The sequence below is a fragment of the Canis lupus genome, chromosome 13, assembly GCF_048164855.1.
Source record: "Canis lupus baileyi chromosome 13, mCanLup2.hap1, whole genome shotgun sequence".
In the NCBI taxonomy this organism is placed as follows: Eukaryota; Metazoa; Chordata; class Mammalia; order Carnivora; family Canidae; genus Canis; species Canis lupus.
The window spans coordinates 34,592,571-34,608,877 of record NC_132850.1 but is presented as its reverse complement, the minus strand read 5'-3'; positions in this window follow the sequence as shown (position 1 = coordinate 34,608,877).

Genomic DNA, 16,307 nt, shown 5'->3' with positions numbered 1-16,307 from the left:
TCTATCTTTCAAGCAGAGGAAAGATAATGGCCATGTATGATTTCAGGCAAGACTGCTGATTTGCAGTCTCTTCAGGAAATTGTAGTGTTTCCCAGGACAATATTCCTAGTCAAAATAAATTAAACCTGAAGCCAAAGTGATGACCACAGTCAAAGTTAATGACACGGTGTGCTTGGTTGGAAACAACTGGAGGAAAAATAAGTTATCATTGCAGACTGGCCACCCTATAATCCTCTCTTTATTCTAAAATCCTTGTCACCAGTGGGATGGGAGAAAATAACATTTCCTCGTTAAGTACTGTATAGGTAGGACAGAAAAGCCCTTTACTCTGATGAAATGGAGTAGGATACAAGGAGGTATGTTTTAGAGCAAGACTAGCTCTCCAGCTCACTCAGTTTCAACTTTTAAAGACTATGAGGCAATCCTATAGCATCCTCCTGGATGCAGAAGGTGGGTGGTATGTGACTCTCTGGTAGCCATGGCCATACCAGCTTGACAGAGGAGACAGAGTGAAAGTAAGGCCCATCTTTATTAGATGGGGACCTGTCCAGATTAGTAGACCACCAGCAATTCCACTTCTGTGTATATACCCACAAGAATTCTAAGCTGGAACTTGAAGAGGTATTTGTACCCCTTTATTCACAGCAACACTGTCCACGATAGCCAAAACATGGGGACAGTGGACGTGTACACCAACAGATGAATGGATAAGCAAAATGTGGCATATACATAGAATGGAATATTATTCAGCCTTAAAAAGGAAGGAAATCCCTACCCATGCAACACCATGTATGAAACTTGAGGGCACTGTGCTGAGGGAAATAAACCAGTCACAAAAAGGACAAATATCAAAGGCACCTGGGTGGCTCAGATGGTTGGGTGTCTGCCTTTGGCTTGGGTCATGATCCCAGGAGCCTGGATCAAGTCCCGCATTGGGCTCCCAGCTCAAAGGTGAGTCTGCATCTCTCTCTACCCTCCTCCCTGCTAGTGCTCTCTCCCCCACCCCCACTGCAAATAAACAAATAAAATCCATAAAAAAATTCTAAAGAAAAAAGGACAGATATTACATGATTTTCCCCATAACACAGTGGTTGCCAGGGGCAGGGGGAGGAGGGAGTGTGGAGGTAGTGTCTGATTGGTCTGGGGTTTCTGTCTGGGAACATGAGAAAGGTTCTGGAGTTGGAGGATGTGGCGATAGCACAAAAATGTAAATGTACTTAACAAATGTAAATGTACTTAACAAATGTAAATGTACTTAATGTCACTGAGTTATATGCTTGAAGTGGTTAACATGGTAAGTTTATGCAATTAAAATGTATGTATGTGTGTGTATATATATATATATATATAGAGAGAGAGAGAGAGAGAGAGAGAAGGAGTGAAGAAGCACAGCTCTAACTATGATTTCCCAGCCATATTGCTGTGTGAAAACTACTTAAAAGTAGACCGTCACTTAAAAGTAAGGGGAAGACTTGCCAGGTGATCATGTACTATTTTGTTGAGTGCTTCCTAACTGCCAAAGATTACGCTGATGGCTTTGCGTGCATTAACTCATTTATTCTTCACAATGACCCCAAAGCGGTGGATACTATTTTAACTTTTTAAAATTCAGCAGAATGAACTATCTACCTAAGCCACGGAGCTGGCAAGTACCAAGAGTACTAGAACTTGAAGCCAGGATGCGTGATGAGCCCAGTGCTCCTCAAACCTTAGTGTGTATCAGAGTCTCCAGGAGAGCTTGTTGAACCACAGATTGCAGGACTCAGTCATGGTTTCTGATTCACTAGGTCTGGAGTAGGGCCCAGGGATTTGGATTTCTAACAAGTTCCCGGTGTTGCTCATGTTGCTGTTGGGTACCATGCTTTGAGAATCAATGGAGTATCCCGTGTTCTTAACCACTACAAGGTAATAGGAGAAGGACTTGCTCTAAGCAGAGTTTGGGGGAATGACACAGGTAAATAGATGTATTGAAAGAAGCTAGAGCAGGTGTGAGTGTGGGGGTGGAGATGAGCACAGTTCATCTAACTAACTTTCTCAGCTGTGCTGCTCTCTTTGCTCTAACACAAGCAGCTGCTAATCTCTACACCCGGACTATGCTTGGAGGTGTTTTCTCTGGAAGGAATGGACGAACATTGACAGAATTACACAATTCTCATAAGTCTCTTTCTCCTACTCTGTCCAAATATTCCACATCCTTCCAGCTCAAAATGAAATGTCATCTAAGGCTGATCTCTTGGTTCTCAGAGCTCAGATTGTTTTTAGACTGGTGTTACACAGATTAGAGATTATTAACCTTGAATAGATTTATGTATTTTTGTCTTTCTTCAGTTAGTTTAAAAGATTGAGGTCAAGGATAGTGTCTTACATTCATCTAGGACTTCCAGTGTGGCTGGAAGAGTCTTAGTCAGACTAGTTGTATAATCGATGATTATTGGGGAAAGATGATCAACAAGTTAGGGATTACCATTACACCAATATCAATAAAAATAAGAAGAGGCACCTGGGTGGATCAGTGTCCAATTCTTGATCTTGGCTCCAGTCTTGATCTCAGAGTCATGAGTTTAACCCCTGGGTTGGGCTCCCTGCCAATAATAATAATAATAATAATAATTTTTTTAAAAATAAGAGTAAGCCTATAATGAAAATACTACAGAGTACTAAATGTTGGTTAGATTCTAGCAACACTGTAGCTAGGCGAAATGATGACTTTGGAGGGAAATAGAGGCACCTCTAGCTCAAGACACCTTACTGGCATCCATACAAATCTAAGAAGCCTACAAGGGGATAGTGCAGCCTGGAGTTTTGTGATGAATACCTTGCACAACTCTTAAGAGGGGGCCTTGGGTATTGGATGGATCACACAGGTTCACTGCTCCCTTCCAAGGCAGGTGATGGTCTCAATAAATACCAAGACTAAAAGCTCTCTCTTATATGTGGTGCATATTTCTATAACTGCTCTTACATAATATTTGATAATTCTCTAATCCCCGATCTTTCTCCCACATTAGATTTGTCAGTGAGTGCCCTGAGGGTAAGAACTATGTCTTATCCTTGTATCCTTAAGATCTAGGGAAGTATACTGCATGCATTAGGCCCTCAAAACAACTGTTGAATGAAGTAATAAGTGAATGAAACAAAATGGTCATTGTCCGATTATTTGAAGCTCCAGATATGATGATATACAATAAATTGCTCTGAAGTTTACTTTGAAATTACTTAGAGAATAGCAAGATAATAAGCAAGTTCGAGAGAGAGGGTTAATGGTCGGGCAGCCCAGGTGGCTCAGTGGTTTAGTGCAGCCTCCAGCACAGGGCCTGATCCTGAAGACCTAGGATCGAGTCCTGTATCAGGCTCCCTGTGTGGAGCCTGCTTCTCTCTCTCCCTGTGTCTCTCCCTCCTTTTTTCTCTTTGTGTGTCTCCCATGAATAAATAAATAAAATCTTAAAAAAAAAAAAAAAGGTTAGTAGTCATCCAAACTTTGTTAGTTTACCTTTGCAGAGTGCTACAATAATTTTTCTTGGCAGGTCCACCAGTGATCAAGAATGACAGATGGATAGTTTCATCTTCCTCCTAAACATGAGAGATTGCTCTTGTCCCAATTATATAAATTCCACATTTTTTTTGGGGGGGGGTATTATTTTTCCTTGGTGATATTGTCAGATCAGGACACCTTATTTCCCTTAGTAGTTGTGATGTTCATGTTAAGGCTGTTATGGGATTATTCCATTGAGAAATTATTGTGGAAATGTAATAAAACTTATGAGTGCCTTATTCTCTTGAATATACTTCTTCATTTGACCTCCTAAAAATACCTATTTTTTACTTGGCCTTTGTGTTAGCCATTAATGCTATTCACCAGGTATCGTCGGTGTCCCACCTACCCTTATCAAGCATAGGTAAGGTTGTGCTTCTTGGGCTGTGTGACTTGCTCTGGCCACTGAAGTATGAGTAGGGGGATATGTGTCACTTCCTGTGGAAGCTCTACAGCCGGTATGCCATTTCCTGCTTTATCCCCGGCCATTGCCCAGGTTGGTGGGTCAAACTGAAGCCTCCATTAGCCCGAGATCTCTGAGTAATTTCTATGAGTAATATATTCACATTTATTATTAATGAGAAGTCTGAATGATCAAAGGAAATGTTTCTTTGAAGTGCCTTAGTGAAATAATTGGCTAGACGTGTATATTTCAATGTCCCCCTTTTCTTTGAAGACATTACTTCATAGTGCATTATGATCTGCGTGAGCAAGAGTGGCTTCAAAGGCCTGTGCCGGGCCAGCATCCTTCCCAGGGTAAACACAAGTCCACTATGTCTTTGATTTAGTGCCCTGAACACCCATCAGTCCCTGTCATTGTTGGGGACCCTCAACACACAGAATTACAAGCCTTGCTCAAAGAAAGGTATTTATTCCTCAATTCAAAGAGTTATCTGAAAGATTGTCTCTGCTTCCTAGTCCTTCCTAGCTAGGTCACCCTACATCCTTTGACTCTCCTTTGTTCTTGATTATTCTACATTAGCTTCCTGCACAGACATCCACTGCTGTCGTTTATTTGCTCATATCCAGAACTGGGCTGTGACTGATACTCCTAAAGTACAGGTGACTGGCTAACCATTGGATTTTGTGGCTATTGATCTTGCTTTGTCTCCTTGGGCTTGAAGCCAGGGCTGGCCTTGGACAAAGTACTAAGTAGGTTAACTGACTTTCTTCCTTCCTTCCTTTCTTAGTTTCCATGACCAGCATGGAGCCCAATGCACACCCTGAGATCAAGACCTGAGATCAAGAGTGGGATACCCAACTGACTGAGCCACCCAGGTGCCCCTAGCTGGAGTACTTTCTAAAATAGTTTCACAAACCATATTTTCCATGACATGTGTGGTGGATTGTTCACTTCAGCAGTCTTGGCCACTGCCGGCTTAAAGTCCCACTCTATGTTTATGCCACATTTCTGATGACTTTCTAGCTAAGAACTATTACTTCCTTAGAGCTCATAACTTTTTCTCTTTGCATCATGGGCACCAGCTGATATCCTTTTTAAAAGTTTGTTTTCACAGAGAAATGAAGTGTTTAATATTTCACAAGAGTTATTCGACACATGTCATCAAGTAGAGGAAACAGCATGATGAGGTGCATACCAGCCTCCCTCACAGTCCAAGAGGTGCACAGCCATGCCTTGCCAGTCATTTACACCTCACTCATCCCTGTGTTCATGCTCATACTGATACTCACACTCACTAACAGTAATACTAATAAAGTTAAAATATATCAAGAGATTAAAAGAAAATACTCCAGCTAGCATGAACATTGCTGATCAGGTGAAGCATATAACTATAGCAAAAGCTAGAAACACAAAAGGGGTGTGAGACTGTATTCCAGAAGTACAAATCTTGGTGGATCTACAATCTGCAGAAGCGAGGGGCCAGTCTGAACATCCCATGTTCACAGACCGAGGGACTGGTGTGAGGTGTCAGGTATATTCTGGTCCAAAGTCTACAAGTAGTTTTTTTTGGTTTGCCTTTGCCTCTGCATTGCTGACGGGCCAAGGATTTGGTGTTCATTGCTATTCCTTCTCCAAACCCAGCCCTGTGCCTGGCACATGGTAGATGTTGAGTAAGTGCTCAGTGAGTGAGCAATTAAGTGAACCCATCTGGCAAACTGGGTTGCAAGGACTAAGTAGGACTGGCCAATAGGAAGCCTATGATAGAACAGTAGAGTGTGACCAGAGTTCCTGCCCAGATGCAGTGTAGATGGAGGCATCTGGAGTGAGGTCAGCCCCTCCTAAGGCATTCCAGTTATGAAGTTTGGACATCTGTGGGAACCTTACATCCAGCTTTGCAAAGGCTTACTGGTTCCATTGATGAAGATGCAGGACAGTTGGCTCCAGACGCCTGGCACAGCCACCCACCCAGGAGGGTAGAGGACACCACAGCTTTGTGGGAAGCATCGAGGCAAACCAGCGCCAAATCCTCTCAGGCCTCAGAGGGACACGCCCTTTTGGGGGATTAAGTTCTCTGTGTCTAGAACATGTGCAAATTCTACCTTTTTTAAGGTATCCAGGCCTCGTACCTGGATATGGTCATGCACATTCTCTGAGCACTTCTCTTGTGCCAAGAGTTTTATCTAGTTTATCTCAATGAATTCTCAGAGTTAACCCAAAGGTTGGTACCATTATTCCCATTTTTAAAGATGGAAACTGAGGTTTAGGAGGGTTAGCCAATTACTCAGCAATAGGTCAGGGATTGGAATCCATGGCTGAATGGTTGCAAAGTCTCATGCCACCAAGAAAAGTTACTAAATTCATTTTATTTGGGGGTGAGTATATGTGTAAATCTAAAATATCTTCCCTCATTCCATGGTTCCTCCCTAGCCACACCCTTAAATTTCTAAGGCTGGAGGACTGAGGCAGACAAGCTCTAAGGTGGCCCTACAACTCTCCAGGAGTTCACACCCTCATATAATCCCTTCCCCTGGAGTGTAGGCAGGACCTGTGACATGCAGCAAGCTGAGGGAACATGGCAAAGATGATGGCACGTCACCCTCGTGATTATGTCAGGTTATATAAAACACCATCTTGCCAGTAGACTAACACTAGAATCTCTCTCTCTGCTGACTTTGAAGGAGCAAGTTGCCATGGTTCCTACAGTGGCAAGGAAGTAAATTTGACAGCTCAAGGGAGTTTAGAGACAGATCTTTCCCCATTTAAGCCACTGATGAGACCCCAGCTCTGGCCAACACCTTGACAGCAATGTTGTGAGAGCCTAACCCACAGGAACTGTGAGATAATGTGTGTTATTTTAAGTCTGTGGTAATTTGATACGTAGCATAGAAAATGAATACAGAGATCATGGTTGGAGAGGAAAAAAAAACTCTGCTCTTTGATAATCAGGCAGACACTTACATAGGGTCCAGAGGATGGTGCAAAGCCATTTTGGGGCTTTTTCCATTGGTGGAAATTAGTCTGGAGGATTCCTCCTCCTTGGTGAGCAGTAGGGAGTGGAGGTGGGAGGCAACATTCCCTCTCTTCTCTCTCCCTTTGTTCTCCTTCTCTCTCTCAGTGATCTCTGGACTCTTCGCTTCCCAAGCCCTCAAGCCCTCAATGGAGCTGGGCCATGGAGGGAGGACTCAAGGCTCTGCTATTGTGCCTACTGGAGGGTCAAAACAGAAAGGGCTCACCTGATATGGCCTCAGGGTGAAGGATCTACAAGACAAACATCTTCCTCTTACAGATATTAGTCACCTCTGTTGTGTGTTTCTCTGCATTACTATGCCAGGAGATTCTCTCTCTCTGTCCTCCATGTCCCCCAAGCCTCCTTCCTATTATTGTAGTTGGCATAACACAAGAGTTGTTCTTTCCCTCACCCCCCAGAAATGAGGGAAAAGAAGAAAACCCAATGGGCCCTCATCTCTTATCAGAAAAGAAGGCTTTGGGAAGCCCGGGTGGCTCAGCGGTTGAGCACCTGCCCAGGTCATGATCTTGGGGTCCTGGGATCGAGTCCCACATCGGGCTCCCTGCATGGAGCCTGCTTCTCCCTCTGCCTATGTCTCTGCCTCTTTCTATCTCTGTGTCTCTCATGAATAAATAAATAAAATCTTAAAAAAAAAAAAAAGAAGGCTTTATCTAACTGAGTGTAGGGAAACCACAAATGAAAGGCTAAATTCCTTTGGCTATCATGTAATAATAAAATTTTTTTTTTATATATTTAAGGATCAAACAAAGCCTATGCTTAAACCAATTGCGTGTGCAAATACAATCACTGTTCCTCTTGCTGTGACATGTTTGTGCTGGCTGGAACTTGAAGCATTTTAAGGCTGAAATGCACAGGGGTTTGGGTGGAGAGCTGATCCTGAGCAGAGAGGGCAGGTGACCTATTGACCGCACACAGATTCCCTCCCTGCAAAGCAAAACAATTGTGCCCCCGTCATTCGTCATCCCGCTCAGTGGAGGGGTGCTGACAGAGTGTGTGTGTAGCCTGCTTTGTAGCAAGGAGGAAAGGGAGGGTTGCTTTGTCCTGGATAAGGAGGCAAAGGTGGCATTCCTATATTTTTGTTGGATCCCTTTGCATGAGCAACCTCACCTGTCAAAACATGATGAAAAATGGAAATGGAACAAAGGAGGAAGAGGCAGGAACCAGTGAGAAGATGGATTGAACCAGCGAGGGCCTTAACACACCATCTGTGAAATGTCTGGTTGTTCATTGTATAGCTGCTAAATTTACTGGTTTTGGCCTCATTGTGTTTGTGTATGTGTGTGTGTTCATACATTTATCTTCTATGACTAACTATAGGATCATCATGTCCAGGCCAATGACTATTCTAAGATACTGTATGTGTGTAAATATAATCATAAATAAGTGATTTCTAGACAATGAGAATCAAATGTATTAACTTGCTTTGTATAGTGTCCTCTACCACCTAACTTGCAGTTAGTAATTTCCAGATTTTTTTTAAAGATTTTTATTTATTTATTCATGAGAGACACAGAGAAAGGCAGAGACACAGGCAGAAGGAGAAGGAGGCTCCCCGCGGGGAGCCCTACGTGGGACTTGATCCCAGGATCCCAGGATCACGACCTGAGCCAAAAGCAGATGCTCAACCATTGGGACACCCAGATGACCCTCCAGCTTTTTAAGATACAATTTTATAAACAAAGTGCTTTCGTGAAGTTGTCTCACTTAGTGACCCAAACATTTGCTCACCCTCTTCTCTGAGGATCCCCTAGAACTTTCTCCCTTGACTTCCAGACCTTGTCCAGCAACAGTGTGTCCTCCAGAATTTCATGATGTTCAAGTCTGTCACTTGGGCTCTACTCTTCAATCGGACCCAAAGCCTACTCCTCACTGCCAGCACTTCTGGACTCTGAAGCTACCGTCTGGCTCCCCACTTGGTGATCAGCTAATACGATTATTTTCTTCAAATATTCCCTTCACCTGTTTGCCTTAACAGAAACCCTGAAATCTCCTGAGGACATTTCTTCCTCCACAGCTTCTTGAAGGTTAGGAAATCTATCTTCCTTCCTTCCTTCCTTCCTTCCTTCCTTCCTTCCTTCCTTCCTTCCTTCCTTCTTTTCTTTCTCTCTCTCTTCTTTCCTTCCTTCTCCTCCCTTCCTTCTTCCTTCCTCTCTCTCTCTTTATTTCCTCATGCCCCTTGAACCTTGCAGCTGAGAAGTAGAAAAGGCACCTGTCATTTCCTTGACTTGTTCTTACTTCTGCTCATTCAAGAAATACTTGAGCCCTGGACCCATGTACTTCCTCTCCACGCTACCCCTGCCATCCTTCTGCGACTGTGGCTTTCCCAGGTGACCCTTTCTACACCCTGACCACCTAGTTCCATAACTCCACCACTCCCTTCCACTCCAGCTCAGTTATCTATCCTCTTGGGGTCCCCTGGACCTTTGCTCACACCACCAATAACTGTTTCCTTTCTGAAATCTCCAATCACTACCTTCTTTCTATAATCAGCTGACTTGTTCTGTAGCTACGTTTAGTTTACCTGATTAGAATCTACCTTTAAAAAAAGAATGATCTGAGAGGCTCCTTCTCATCTTCATTTTCTTCCTTGTCTAGCTTAGACTCCATATCCACTGATAGCACTTTCTTAAAAATATTCTTGGCTCAGTGGGTATTGATATTAAAAAATAAACTTTCACCTAAATCTTGCATCTTATTAAAAAATTAACTCAAAATGGCTCATAGATTTAAGTGTAAAATGTAAAACTATACAACTTTCAGAAGATGACATAGAAGAAACTATTTAGGATACAAGTCTTGGTGAAGAGTTCTTAGATATGACATCAAAAGTGTGATCCATAAAAGAAAAATAACCTGAAAAATGGGACTTGATCAAGATTTAAAAATTTTTGCTCTGCAAAAGATATTGCTGTTTTTTAAAGATTTTCTTTATTTGAGAGAGGGCATGAGAGAGAAAGAGAGAGCACAAGCAGGGAGAGCAGCAGATGGAGAGGGAGAAGCAGGCTCTCCCCACTGAGCAGGGAGCCCAACGTGAGCTCCTTCCCAGGACCCCAATATCATGATCTGAGCTGAAGGCAGACACTTAACTGATCAAGCCACCCAGGAACCCCCAAACGACATTGTTAATGAAAAGACATGCAAAAGACTGGGAAAAATATTTGCAAGTCACAAATCTGACAAAGGATCAGTATCTAGAATATGTAAAGAACTCTCAAATTTAACCTCAAAAAAAGTTTTAACTTGAAAACTGGCAAAAAAAAAAAAAATGCAGAGACTTTTCACCAGAGAGGATTTATGAATGGCAAATAAACACTTAAAAATATGTTCAATATCATTAGCTATTAAGGGAAATGCAAATTAAGACCATCACTCTACACATATTAGAACCATTAAAATTAAAATAGTGACAACAGGGGTGACAATAGTGACAACCACCTGAGTGGTTCAGTTGGTTAAGTATCTGCCTTTAGCTCAAGTCATGATCTTAGGGCTCTGGAATTGAGCTCTGCTTTGGGCTGTCTGCTCAGTGGGGAGTCTGCTTCCCCCTCTCCCTCTTGCTCTCTCACTCTCAAATAAATAAAATATTTAAAATAAAATAGTAACTACATACTGATAGAAATAAACAATTGAGTAAATTCATAAAAGGAGGGAAATAGACAAAAAATCTTTTATGTAGAATTCAAAATAATTTATATTTGGTACTCCACCCTCTGGGTACATATCTTCCCACCCAAATGTGGGCTACAGAGGATGACTTCCTTCCAAACAGTATGGTATGGAAAAGGAGGAAAAAGAATAACTTTACAGTGGAGAAAGCTAACAAACACAACTGCAGCCTGGTGATCAAGGTCAATTATCAACAGTGATAAAATTATGTCGATAGTAGGTGCCCTTGATAGGATGTGATAAGAAGAGCGCTTTACCTGTGTGCTCTTCCTACTGATACCTCATAACTCCAGTCCCAGCATGAGAAAAACATCAAGAAATCAGCTAAATGTTGAATAGAGACTTGAACCCTAAAGCCAGAGCTTTTTCTACTCCGTGGAACTTATAGATGCAAAGGTACTTTCTGAGGGATGTGAATTCAACCTACAACCACACTGACCATTGGTTGTTTTGGACCATGTGGCATTTAGAGATTCAAAGCCTAAATGGCCCACAGCAGCTGTTCCCAACACTGGTCAGGGACAAAGTTTTTACCTGTCCTTGCAGAAATGTCCATCTTCCCTCCATAAGGCAGGGAGGGCCGTAATGGTTTTGTCTTACAAAGAGGAGCAATAAGTGGGGAGCATCCTCAGCTTACTTCTTATGGGCCCCTGGGCTTCGTATCTGCTCATCGTGAGCAAAATGGAAGAAAAGGCTTGGGAACATAGGGGCTCTTGTTCTGTAGCCTTGCAGTTTGCCTAGATCATTTCAAATAGATCGCAACAGTCTTCAGACTGATGTCTTTATTTTTGCTCATTTCAATGTGATAGAGAATTTTGTCATAGTGATAAAAAAGAAACAGCAAAATAAACTGGATATTACAGCCCATCCTCATGGGTGCAATCACATACAAATATATCAAATATAATACTGTGCTACCAAATTAATAGAAAACTTGTACTAAGGAAACCTAGCATACAGTGTATCATAAAATAGAATGTAATGTTGTAAATGCTGTATTTTTTTAAATGCAGCTGTATTTATATAAAATTATAAATGTATCCTTTAAAAATTATCTCTGGTTAACAAATAGTGTTTCTTGGGAAGACCTTGCTTTTGTTCTGAAATTAGGAACTTCCTACATTTTTGGTGTTGAAATATCCTTTCCTTTCTGAAATGTTGGAAATGGTAGCTTTTTGTTATTGTTATTGTTGGCAAAATGAACCGTTTGGCAATTCCATGTTAGTTAGCTCTCTCAATGGCTTTGGAAGTTTTCTGTCCTAAAAAATGTAAGTATGGGAACCACTAACCTAAGAATGCTCTCATTATGAAATGTAAGAGGATTAAATAGACAAAATTAGGGGAATTCTGTGTAAACTAAGAGCCCAGAATGTTTGGCTGGTTTCATCTGCTTGTGTTTCACATAATCTGTTATATAAAATTTCATTTTCTTCTATCCTAATAGTAGGTTAATTTATATACACCAGTGGTAGAAATAGGATTATAGTCTAGCTACACAGTATTATGTATCACAATTCTTCAGACTATCTGTTTTTTACTGATTCCTATATTATAAAGATTTTGTTGTAGCTTGTTTTTATTTGTTGTGTATGTGTTTGCTTTGATATTTTTGCTTCTGTCAGATAAATCCTATGGATAGTGAAGATTCCCAAATGTACTCTATGATGATTGGAGCGGTTTCTTATGTGTGTATCAAAGAAACTAAGTTGATGAAAAATATGAAAATATGCCTCTGAGGTTAGTCCTTTTTCCCCTCTACACTGATAATATAAGCAAGAGAGCCATCCCATGAACACTGAAAATAATTTCCTCATGGATTTTGTATCTTACTCGGGACATTTTGAGCATGGGTGTAGTTGTGCTCTGCCCAGCTGCTCAAAGACTTTCTAAGGATGTAAAAAAATGAGGCACTGATTGGATTTTCCCTTCATTTCAGTCCATGCCCCAATTCAAATGAATCTTATTTTGCCTCATTAGAAAGCAGATCCCTTTACTCCATTCCATCCCATCTCCATTTCAATGAGCTGTAGAAGGAAAACACAATTTCCATGACACCTGTAGTTTCAGAATGAGACCATTTGCAGAGGCTGACTGTTTCACCCACAGCAGGTAGTTTTATATCAATCTGTTTAATAGCAAAATTGGAAGAGGTAATTTGTGAGTGTTTCTCTGCTCAGCCTGAAAACTGCAATGTGCAGTGTTGTGTCCTATATTTTTTGAAAAGTCATTCCCCTTTGGATTACTTGGGTGTTCCGAAAGTTACTTGCATTATAGTTTTCCCTGTTAATATTTAGAAACAATTTGATTATGGCAACTGAAATACAATATCGTTGCAGTTATCACAACTTAATTGTTATTTGATTTTTTTCCCCCACAAATAAGTAGATGAAAAGATGTCAGGTCTTACTTTTGGGCCAGTCCTTATATCAAGTAAACAGAAAGCAAATTTTCTATAGGTATCAACTACTTTCAAACATTGACATATCTAGTGGAGATTTCTTTGTAGAAGATAATGACTTAGGAAATACATAAGAAATACTGGTGAGGCCAGAAAAGAGCTGGAAAGAAGCTCAAGAGCTCCATGATGATGAATACATGCAAATACAGCCTCAAGAACATTTGGAGAAATAAGACTGGGTTTGGAGATCGGAAATAAACTTGTAGAAAATGACTGCAAGACACAAAATTCCCAGACATTTTGATTTAAAACTCTGCATATGTATCAAGTTCTTACTAAAGAATAGAAAAATGTTAATATTTTCCAACAGGAAAGAACCCTTTGCAGATTCACAAATTACACTTTTATTTATTCTTCCATTTGAAGGATACACATTTGTTAGCTTAAGTAAGATCTCCTGCCTTACACAGTTTCACTGTGGAAAAAACAATATTGACCAAGCCTCAGATCCTGCCTGATGTGAAACTGATACACACTTGGAATTGTGGAATTTTTCGGCTGGAAAGTACCTTTGGATGAGATTTAAAGGCATCAAATAACTTGTGACCTTCACACCAGCTATCCTTTACAAGAAGTAATGATACACATTGTAAAGAGAGAAAGTTTAAGAAATCACATTGGGCAGTAGTACCAGTGGGGTCCTAGTTAACGCACTGGCGAATTGTCTTTTCTACCATTTGCATGGAAGTCTCAGCTTTTTCAGGCAGGCAGCTCTTTGAAAATGACAAATGACAGTCTGACTGTGGTATTGGCACCAACGAGGAAGCCAGGCTGAGAAAGGGCACCAGGCAATGGGAAGCTCTCAGAGCCACTTAGTGATAAGGCAAAGTTCAGCCCAGAGACCATCCACTCTTCTGCAAATAGATGAGAGCCCCTATTTGCAGAGGCCGTCTTCTTCTACTGACCAGTAGGACCAGTATAGCCTCAGAGGAGGGAGGAGCACACTGCTGAAGTCCAGGACACCTGGGTGAGGAACCCAGACCACCCTGGACCACGCTTTGAAAGGCTCTCTTCCGTTTGTTTGCTGAACATCTCTTTGGTGAGAAAGAACTGTAAATTAATATCAGAAACTCACAGAGCAGGTTTTATAACTTGTAGTACATAAAGGAACTTAAACTGACTGTTTTGACACCCAGGGATAGTGTACGGGAGGGCTTGGGACCTTAGACCCTGGAGGCCAGCTCTCTGCATATGGTTGTAAGAGGAGAGAGGAATCGCCATGTGAGTCTTTGTAAATCACGTCAAAGATTTTTGTTTTTAATCCTAACAGCATTGGGAAATCACCTCAAACCAACTATTTGAATCAGAAAGGTGGGTTCAAATTCATACTTGAAAAACATATGTGACTCCTACCACTGTCCATTACTAGTGGTGTGAATTTGGACCAGTTATTCATCCTGTCTGTGCCCTGTGTTCTTCACCTGTCAGCGGCCCTCACCTTTTACTGTTGTTAGGAGGATTAAATGAAATAATGCTTTAAAGTGCCCAAGATAAATAAATAAATAAATAAATAAATAAATAAATAAATAAAGTGCCCAAGACAAGGCCTGGGACACAGGAGGCACTCGGTGGGCAGTAATCATATTTAGCTCTGCATTCTCCATATTATGACCCATGGTCCATGATCAGTGTGGGAGGCGGGGGATGGAATAGACAAAGACCCAAGAGGAACAGAAGGGTTGCTGATAAATCTTAAAAAAAAAAAAAAAAAAAAGGACACCTGGGTGACTCAGTAGTTGAGCCTCTGCCTTTGGCTCAGGGCGTGATCCCGGAGTTCATCACCCCGCATGGAGCCTGCTTCTCCATCTGCCTATGTCTCTGCCTTTTCTCTGTGTCTCTCATGAATAAATAAACAAAATCTTTAAGACAAATTGGTGATAGAGAAGAAAAAGTGGGAGAAGAAGAGGAAGTGCAGAGTTCTCTAGACCTATTCAGAATTAGTGGTAAGTGGGAGATACAGACGGAGACACTGGGTTTTGAAATCAGACTTCAGAGCAATCTCACCTTTTTTTTCTTTTTAAAGCCCTTTAAAATACTGAATCATCCATTAACAGCATCTTTTGCTCTTCTGTGCCGATAAATTTTCTGCGGCTCTGCTTCAAATTTGGCTGTTTTCTTGGAATATCCAGTGCCCAGTTCTTCTCTGAACTGCAAGAACAGTGATCATAGCAAACTCACCATTGGGCCCTTCCAGTCCAGCCTGTGTTTTCTATGTCGTCTCACCACTCCTGGTCTTGTACTTCACGCTCTCATGGCAGCACTGGATGACCCGTAGTTTCTGTTCTTTCTTTCTATACACCGAGTACATCTTCTCACCTGTGCTTTCCATTCTGCTTGTCCATTCTGGCCCCTGTGACTCCCACTGCCACTTTCTCTGGCGGGAAGATGTCTCTGATGTCTCTGAGTGGGAGAGATACCCCTCTGCTCATATCCTGCCCCCACATGTCACATTGGAGTTCTGGGTTCCTCCTGTTGCCTCTGAGCTCTTAGCATCCATTGTGTTCAGTGCCTGGCTTAGAGAAGGCTCTCATTCTTACAATGAGTGAATCCTTTGCTTCGTACAAACCAGCCAACCCTCAGCCCCTGGGCTTATCATTCCCCAGAAAGTGGATTCCCTTCATTTTCAGAATGATTGAAGCTCTTGTTCTGTGGATTACATGCCTCTTTGTAGTACTGTTTATTTCACTATCTCTTAGGCCTTCAAAAACCAAATATTTGGGAGAAAGACAATACCTTATACATCTCTTTATCCTGATAACTTTAATGTTTTTAAAGATTTTATTTATTTATTTGACAGAGAGAGAGCCTGAGAGCCCAAGCTGGGGGAGGCGTGAAGGGAGAGGCAGAAGCAGACTCCCCACTGAGCAAGGAGCTGGATGCAGGGCTCCATCTCAGGACCCTGGGGTCATGACCTGAGCCAAAGGCAGATGCTTAACTGACTGAGCCACCCAGGCACCCCTGATAACTTTAATTTCATGTCCAACACTTGGGGGGGATGCTTCACAAATAGTTGTCAGTGATGAAGATGCCAATTTCTATCTTCATTCTGTTTCCTGCCCCTCCACCCACAAATCCCACTCGGCCTGAAGGTCTTCGCCCACAGATTCCTACAGCGTGTACTGCTTTTATTTCTCTTCGGGACACCTAATCATTCAGTTTGTTTACATTTATTTAATTGCTTTATGTGTACACATCTTGTATCTCATACAAGCAGTTGTTA